The sequence below is a fragment of the Alosa sapidissima genome, chromosome 14 (genome assembly GCF_018492685.1).
Source record: "Alosa sapidissima isolate fAloSap1 chromosome 14, fAloSap1.pri, whole genome shotgun sequence".
Taxonomy (NCBI): Eukaryota; Metazoa; Chordata; class Actinopteri; order Clupeiformes; family Clupeidae; genus Alosa; species Alosa sapidissima.
Window position 1 is genome coordinate 3,115,435 of NC_055970.1, and position 9,490 is coordinate 3,124,924.

At 47.1% G+C, this 9,490-nt stretch overlaps 1 protein-coding gene across 1 annotated transcript in view; it reads right to left on the reverse strand.

Annotated features, from left to right (window-relative positions):
* Window positions 1-8,738, reverse strand: part of LOC121682154 (granule associated Rac and RHOG effector protein 1-like) — a 36,690-nt gene extending 27,952 nt beyond the window's left edge. Inside the window, 1 exon segment of the mRNA XM_042062193.1 lies at window positions 8,731-8,738. The gene's annotated coding sequence lies outside the window, so the exon portion shown is untranslated.
* Between the last annotated feature and the right edge of the window lie 752 nt (window positions 8,739-9,490).

A 9,490-nucleotide genomic window follows, 5' to 3' on the forward strand; every position in this document is an offset into this window, starting at 1 on the left:
AGAAAAAATAAAAATAATAATAATAATAATAATAATAATAATATCTGCAAATCTGTGACAATGGTTCTTAATTTCTTTTTTTCCCCCTCACACTTATTAAAAAAATTGGGAAAGGCCTTTCTTATAGCAGAGTTTAAAGAATGGAATGTTCGGCACGGGCACGAAAGGGTTAAAGAGAGGGATTTATTTTTCATGCATTGGTGCACGACACAGTCAGTGACACTTAAAACACCCATGATGACTCATTGGCCATGAAGCTGGGGAGGGCGCAGTGACAGGCTTGCATTGTTGGCGAACAGTGCCGATCTGTGTGCAGTGGACACCACACATGGGGGTGACAATATGAGCCTTGACACGCAGCCGGCGCACGGCCCATAGGAAACCTGTTGTGTCCGCCACTCACTGCAGCGCCTGTTGGCTTATTCAAACAAGTCTGCTCTTATTTGCATGACAGAGTAAAAACCCATGTATGTCAGTGTGTGTGCGCGTGTGTGTGTGTGTGTGTGTGTGTGTGTGTTACACAAGCTCTTTGCATTCTTTCCCTCATCTGCCCAGTTCTGTGACTCAGTCCTCTCGGCCATCACCATGCATCTCTATCTGTAGCTAAAACACACACACTCTGCACAACACTAGAACTTATCTAAGGGCATGAGTTTTCCAGAAACTGGAGGCAGTTCCCTTTCCAAGGAAACGCTTTCTCCATTAGACTTGATACTACACTCACTCACGCTTCACTAGACAGCAACAAAAACAGTCCTGCAAAATTTGGAATGAGCATCTGTGCGACTCTCACAAGCCTATCAAGAGTTTCCATCAGTCTGTACACCACAAACCACGAGCCTGGCTGTTATCAGCGATGGAGCACACCAACACGCCCATGAGTGTTTTTCATTGTGTGTGTGTGTGTGTGTACAGCAGTGCTGGGTTAGCCCAGTGGGATGTCATGATGACCTGGCAAGGAAATGCTCACATGTCTCTGTCAGTATATTTGTATTTGTGTGTGTGTGTGTGTGTGTGTGTGTGTGTGTGTGTGTGTGTGTGTGTGTGTGTGTGTGTGTGTGTGTATTTTGTAGAGATGAGCATTGCCAGATGGAAAAACCATGCAGCATCCTTTTTCCTCTCGATAAGTCCGGGTGTTACTGTGCAGTCCCCTCCTTTTTATCAGGCGGCAGAACATTCCAGAACTCTGGGCTGTTTATCACCAGTGTTCCACTGACCGCCAAATCTCACTTCCCTGAACAAACACGAAAAAGTTAAGGGGCAAAACCACACACCCTGCCAGGGATTTGGGACTCTCCACTCCACACACACACCTCAGCCTCTAGTAGGTTAATTGCCCTCAACTAAAATTCATCCGCACAGCCCATGCATAAACCAGTGCATTCAAACTTCTCAATGAATGGCTCTTTCTTGTAGCATATACAGTAGCGGTCCTGCTGTGTCCATTTGCTACAGTATAGAGGGTGTCCACTACAGTGTGTGTGGGGAGAGAGAGAGAGAGAGAGAGAGAGAGAGAGAGAGAGAGAGAGAGAGAGAGAGAGAGAGAGAGAGAGAGAGAGAGAGAGAGAGAGAGAGAGAGAGAGAGAGAGAGAGAGAGAGAGAGAGAGAGAGAGAGAGAGAGAGACAAGGCCAGCAGAGTTGCAGCCTTCAAATCCTTGGCATTAAAGGGACTGCATAGCTGCCAGTAGCTGCACAATGCTGCTACTTAACCTGCTAAACAGGGATCTAAAGAGATTGGATTGGTCAACAGGAAGGCTGGACCTGGACGACACACTACCAGACTGCTCCACTTCTTCCAGGAGCCGATTCCTCAAACGCCCGTACAAAGGAGGTGTTGTGAAATTAGTCTTTTTTTTTTGCGTCAAAAGCAACTGGGTCAGAGGCAAGGAAGTCCTCGGAAAGATGACTCAACATCAGTGTCCACAGAGTCGGCCTGGGCCCTACGTGCGTTGCGTTCTACGTTTAAGAGCTGATCAGTTCTATTTTTTTTTATCAGGTTTTTTTTCCATGCGACTCCGAACTTTCGCTTCCTGAGGTGTCAAAACAGCAGGGCAACGAGTGGTAACTGAGGTACGACAGGCCGGAGAGGAAACGGACGCCGTGGTTACCGTTCACCTCGTTTAAAAACGTGACGGCCTGAGAAACATCTTTCAGCGCACCTGGAAGCCTCGACAAACATTTGTACCCTTGACTTCCACCTCCTAAAAGCAAGCTTCACTCACAGTTTGTACACTAGCTCTAGCCATCAGTGAGTTCTGCAACCCCAGACACAACCCGGGACGGCATCAATATTGACCCGTCTCCGCCTCACTAATCCTCGAGTAGATTAACATTTCATCTGAGAGCACGGCCTATTAGCACCGTGCCACCCAAACAAACACATATGATAGGACACAGGGGCATACACGGGGGTGGGCAACTGGCACTGGGCCAGGACAGACAGAGAGAGACATAGACAGGGAGAGAGAGAAAGAGAGAGAGAGTGTAAGGACAGAGAGCTGAGGGCTAATGTTAGCCTGGCCAAGCTAATGTTAGCCAGCATCTCATCTCAGCTGCTGAGCCACTCACTGGAAAAGGGCTTGGGTTTCTCAGAGCAGGGCCTTCTGTCGCCATCAACTACTGCCCCACCTACTTCCTCCTCCTCCTCCACCGAACAAGTGTTTAAGGTGTTTTACCTCAGCAATATGTTGACTTGCATGGTCAATCCCAGTGGAGCCTTTGCTATTCCACGTTGGGCTTGCACCTCTGTTTTAGCAGAATTCAGTGTGTAATGACTCAAGATGATAACACCAAGTCTACCATTCTGATCAATATGACTGACCCAGAAGAGCTGACAAAGATTAATGAACAAGAGGATTCTATACCAACCGGTCCAGTCCAAGGACCGACCCTGGACTAAACAGCTGCTCTGTATGCTGACAGCCCCTCATCCTCATTGTCCACCTACCCCCATTGTGGGCGCTTTTTCACTAGGGTTCCCACCCCAAACACACATCACCCCCACCGCCGCCTCCTCCTCACTGGGGGGGGGTTACGGGCGCCAATGGCCGCTGGACTCCGTTACAGCCCCAGAGCCGACAGCTGCCCCCACGCGCGCCTGCTCCACTTTTAGCTGGGCAGAAATGGCCTCTACATCTGCTCCCCATGAAGCACAGGAATGCACCTCCGCACAAAGACACTGTGTGGGGGTGACTCCTCACAAGCCACAAACTAATAATAATAATAATAATAATAATAATAATAATAATAATAATAATTTAAGATGGAAGTTTGAAAACTGGTCTGGCCTTCCTAAGAGTGTGTGTGTTTCTGGGTCACACAGCATTTTTGGTTTTGAAAGGGAAACTTAGTAATCGACGGAAGTAACTCCATTCCATTGCTTGTTTGGCTTTTCAGACTGTTTACAAGTCCCACTGGAATGACCGACAAAAAGGCAAGCGGGCGAGCGAGCGAGTGAGCGAGAGAGAGACTGATCACTTCCATTTAGTGTTTTAAGAGACCTTTTTGGCTACATTTAACCTCTTCTCATGCTTCAAATGTACAGAGAGAGAGAGAGAGAGATTCCATTTAGTGTTTTAAGAGACCTTTTTGGCTACATTTAACCTCTTCTTCTCATGCTACAAATGTACAGACCACTTGTAGTCAGTTTAAGTATTTATGGGAAATCCCAGCAAGGCCAGACAGGTCACAGGTCAAGCCAAGTGGCAGCACAAGTGCCACTGTCTGCCCTCTCCCCCACCCCGAGGAAACAACAGGGGCACTGTGGCCACATCCTGTTGCTCGTTCACATAATCCTCCACAGCAGGCCAACAAACCTGCTGTCCTGATCCCACCGAGAGAGACTCCTTGGCTCTTGGGAGTAAGGACTAGCACGGGAGGGTCCAGTTGTCCAAGACAAATATAGGGTGGTAGAGGTTTCACCGTTTTATAATCTCTGGTAACTGAACCGTGGACTCTGTAGGAGATGACAAAACTGTCATTTACAGACTAGGCCTACTTCTTACTGATGATTGGAGTTGCATTGGAGGTGTAGTAGGCTAACCTGTGATAGCGGTGGTTGGTTATGTAGGCTCGACTAGCTTATAGCTTATAAAAATAACCTGCTGCTGGTGCTGACACATCAGAAAGGCTCTGTAACCAAACCGGTATGTATGAGAGGGTCTTTGTCTTCCCCTTCACAACACCAGCTCTGAGCCCACAGCAATGACTTTCATGGCAAATATGCTGCCTTTCCAAAGGCTCATCCCGAAAAACAGCCCTCAGACCCCAAATCAAATAACACCCCACTCAGTCCTCATGCTCCTCTGGCAGTAAACAAGAACACCAAGCAACACAAGTTGCCACTGAATTTTTGTTTGCTTCAACTATTTCAAACGTCCTCAGTTACCAGGGTAAGTTTTTCTGCTGTGCAGCAGGGAGGAGGAGGAGGAGGAGATGTGGGCGGGGGGCTCATGCTTGCTAGCTTCCCTTCCTGATCTCTGTCAGGGGTCCTGGATTTAAGAGGGATGATACAGGGAGAGGGGGGCGTCCCTAAAAAAGAAAAACAGGATTGCTGAGGATGAGTACTCGGGGAGGGAGAGAGGAAGTAATGAGGAAAGAGAGCGAGAGAGAGCTCCCACAATCCTCAACAGAGCAGCCCTGGAGACAGTGGCTGACCTCCTGACTGACTGATCGCCTCGCGCTCTCTCTCTCACGCACGCACGCACACACACACACATGCAGTGTGTCTCTCGCTCACTCTCTCTCTCGCTCTCTCTCGCTCTCTCCCCGTCTGCCTCTCCAGTGCTCGAGCTCCACTCCAGAGCGCGGCCTGAAGCCAGCCTAGATCACGTTTCACTCTCACGTGGAGTATTGTGCACTGGCTGATGGCGGGGTTGCTGCTGGGGGTGGGGTGGGGTTTCTCGTCCATTCAGATGCCTTGTCAAAAACTCTGGGTGTTGCCCTGGATTCATATTTTCCTGAAAACATGTAACTTATGCCCCCCCCCCCCACACACACACACACACACACACACCTCAAACCACAGAATGGAAAGAGATGTGTGCCTTTCACATTCCCTTAATCTCTTCACTGAGGACCAGAATGGCCTTATTGTTCAGGTGAGTGAGAAGAGTAAACCACAGCTACTCATGACATTTGAGAGAGCTCCAGCAAGTTCCAACAACTGCTGATTTCTGCAACAAAGAGCCAGGAGACAAAATGACACAGAAGTGGAATAAAACGAACAAGAAAAAAGGAAGACAAATGCAAAATGAAATGAACAAAACAAAACAAAAACACAACAAAACAAAAACACTGCAAGAATGTAACAAAGACACAAAGTAAAAGAGGACAAACTTCCAAACTAGTGAAAACCAGTGACTCAACTTGTGCTGCAATCTGAGAAACACTTGGTGCTGTGACGGAAGGCAAAAACAACTTCCCGAGGATATAATGGCTCTTCTAGGCCATTAAAGTGCCCTGATGTCACGAGTAAAATATGAGGGGCTTTGGACGTCCTCTCTGTATTGGCAGTGAAGCTTTGAACACGGAAATATTCCCCCTCCAGAGTATGTGCTTAGGTCACAGGTTTCCTACCCGGCCAGCCATTCACTTATTTTTAGCGTGGACAAAAGTAAGAATGCCCCCCCCACCCCACCCCCCCACCCCATATTTCCCCAACCCCCTGCCTGAACAGGATATGGAACGGCAATGGCACCAGTGGCAAAGACATGAACATGAAATGACAAGTGACATTTTGGGTCGTCAGCTCATGTCCAAACAGCAAATGCCAAACTGTTTCATTTAACTCCACTCGTTAAAGACTTGATGATGGAGCTGAACGCTGTAGCCGAGCTGCTGAAACACGTACATTAAGGGACGATTCTCAGGTTTTAGCTGGGACCCATGCTCTGTCCAGTGGTATAACGGTTATTAGTTGGAGCCAAGAGAGAGAGAGAGAGAGAGCGGACAGTCCGATATGGCATAGATTAGAAGATGACAGCCACAAATAATGACTGACGAGGGTGGCGCTGCCCTTGTTTCTCTTGGGAACCTCAGCCAGCACAAAACTAGAAGCCGAAGCAGGTTTCCGAGGCAACCAAGCAGCATGCTGCCTTCCCAGCATGCTAGGTTTCCCACTGCTGAATCTAGGCTTCCCCCAAAGCTCCATTTTACTGCAAACAAAACTACACTGTTTCACTTTGAAGGCCGCCAGTTTCTTGAAAGCGTCAAATAAAAATAAAAATTTAAAAAAGAAGTCATCAACACACATGCTGATCCCGCTTCTCCTCAGAAGCCATTTTGTCTCTTGCCACAGAGAATGTCAACAAGTTTGGGAGGTTTAGCCTAAAGTGAACCTACAGATTTAAGAGCTGAACATATGGAAGCAAATGAAACCAATTTTCAGTCCGCAACACACATAGCCAAACCACCAACTCCCAACATACTCGCTGTCTGATCCAAAAACTTGTGTAAAGACAAACAGCTATACAGAGGCAGCAGCACAGTATTTTCACTAATCTTGTCTCCCTGGTCACCATTCACTACTATCTCATTACAAATACTTTGCTAATAGCTAAATGACACAGACATACAGCTTCCACCCCACTGGTCATCGTCTAATGCCACTATTATTGGCACTTCCTTTCCATTAAGTCCTGTAGGCTTAATCCAACCAACATGATCAATGTGATGTCAACCAAACTAAATTAAACCCAACTAAATTAAACTGAACTACATTAAATTAAACTGAACTAAAATAGCTGCATGGTGGGGTGGCAGCAGCAGCATCCCTGTCTAAGGCTTCATACATTATTGTGGCTTCCGCTTTGTTATGTATTCCACTTTCGAGTGTACTCATGGAATGGGCAGCTAGCGGATCACGAGGAGGTGTTCGTTGAATGTGGCAAAAAAAGGCCAAATGGGCTTGAAATCACATATGATCGCTGACTGCACCTTAGTTTAAATGTCAGCACCATTAACAAAGTGGGCTAATCAATACACTAAATGGGTCAACACACGACACTGTACAAGTCATTTAACTAGCCTGTGCCTTTATTTAAAAGGCATGAGTATAGATATCATTTAGACGTGGTAGTGTGGGTGTTTGTTTTAAGAGTCTCTCTTCACATCACAATCTACAAATAGTCCCTTTGCAGAAGCCGCCTCATGCGGCCCTCATGTATCTTAATCCATCCTCTCACTCGCAGTCAAACCTCAGGGAGACGGTGTGGTGAGATCCAAGCAACAGTGCAGGGCCCCAGAGCCCTAGCATGAGAACACCCCCGTCACAGGAACACCCCTGCCTTCTGTGAAGTGAAAAGATAACTTAAGATAAAAGGGGCATACATTCTCCTAAATCCCCCCCCTGTAACATCAATCAAGACCTTTCCTCAGGAATTACCGCTCCCTTCAGATCTAATATTTCAAATGTGATGTGTGCTTGCTTGTGCGTACTGTTATTCAGAATTAACAACACCCTTCCAAACACCTCTTTCCCGTGGTCTGACAAAGTTTGTCTCGTCTGCAGAATTCAGAATAAGAACAGGAATAACCTCAAAGCAGTGGGTGGCTCACACCGTCTCCCACAATGCATCACGCTGCAGCTGCACGCTACACAACTACAGCGTGAGGGCAGTTCCATTTCAGATTCCAGGTGAGAAACCCCCATATGCCTCCTCTCAGTCAACCACGCAGTGCTGAACTGGGCTGAATAAATCAAAGCTGAGCGTGAGATAGGATCTGAGAGGCATGACGGCATGGGCCAGTGAGGTCAGCTATCTCCTGGGGGGGGGGCTTTACCTGACAAACAGCTATAGGCTGAATGCATGAAACGTGAAAAAAAATGGAGGTAACATGTGCCAGACAGAGACACCTCATGAGAGGGGAATGCGGAGACTGTGCAACGTTGCTCAAGTAGAACATATTTTGCGGAGAGCCAAGGCCCCATTTCCTATGCTTGCAAAACAATGTGCTCCAGCCTACATTCTCTGTACATAGAAGACTCTGCCTAGAAACACCTGTTTCTCCTATGACATCATACCATGGTGAGTGACAAATTTGGAACCTGAGGGCTCTATAACAGACAGACCCCCCCCAACCCCCAATCCACCTATCAGGTACCCAACTGATCCACAACAGGACAAAGAGAGCACCCCCCACTCGACCCCAAATCCACTCCAGACAGTGTGCAGAAGGAGAACACACACCCATGAAACACTAGAGTCAGAACTCCTAATCTGCCCTTTGTTACGGCACCCCCCCATCCACATCATGAAAGATTCCATTGTGACATTCTAAACTGTGCTGGGAGGCAGAGAGAGCAGCGCATACTCACAACAACACACCATCAGCAACACTGGAGGGCTTTGTTAGAGCGTACAGCCAACCCCCAACACACACACACACACACACACCACCCTCCCGCCTCCCCATCCAGTCCAGTAGCCCAGGATCCAGCAGTGTAGCGCTTACCAACACAACTGGCACAAAAACCAAACACATGACCAGTGACAAAGGGGCAGGAAATAGGAAAGGCAGAGAGATATTGGAAACCAGCTGAGCTTCAGAGATGCCACACAGATGCCACCATAAGACACACTCTCACTTGTGCTGGTTCATGAGTGAATGGAGATATAACTGCACGCCTAACGAATGGAACAAGACGAGATCCCAACTGCTGCTACAGACACTGTCTGGGACATGAGTATTCAACATCTCATTACGTAACCTTCAGGCAAACAATCGGACCACACAAACACACAAAACAGAGCGATTTCATTCTAGTAGCCTATTTTTGCGCCTCGTCTCAGATCATCTCAGGTGAAACCCGTCCCACGCTGTAGCAGCGTAGCCAGCAGTCTCACGGACGCCTTCAGCTAGGCCAGGGAGAGCGCACTGCACTGCACTACACGGCAGATTTTTGCAGAGCGACGCATTTATTTCCATAGCAACAGTGCTGAGTAGCGAAATCAGTGACTCATCAGTCAGTGAAAGGACTTGTCTGGAGAGGCTGATGTGCAAAGAAAATATAATAAAATAAAAACAGGCTGAGCTGCTGGAGGAGCAGTCCCAAGCACTGCTGCAGCTCACACAAAGTAGCCTGCATTAAGGCCTTCCCAGACATGAGGGAAGTTGATGATCCATCTGAAGACCAATTCAAATGAAACCATCTTAGTTCAGTTGTGCTTAATGCACTTAATTGTCAGAAAAAAAAAAAAAAAAAAAAAAAAAAAAAAAAAAATTATATATATATTATTAATGTGCTACATTGAAAATTCAGATATCAGCCTATAATTGTGAGCCATAGAGGAAAATAAAATAGCTATCCCACCCTTTGAATTCTGCCATTCAGATCTTGACTGCAAAGAATACACATACACAGTTACATGCTGACTGTCCACTAACAAGATGAAAACACACAAGTGGATTATGAAATAAAGCCTGATGAACCCACTGGCCTATCTCTCTGCATGCACTTCTGACAGCCACAATCAATGCAACCAGAATG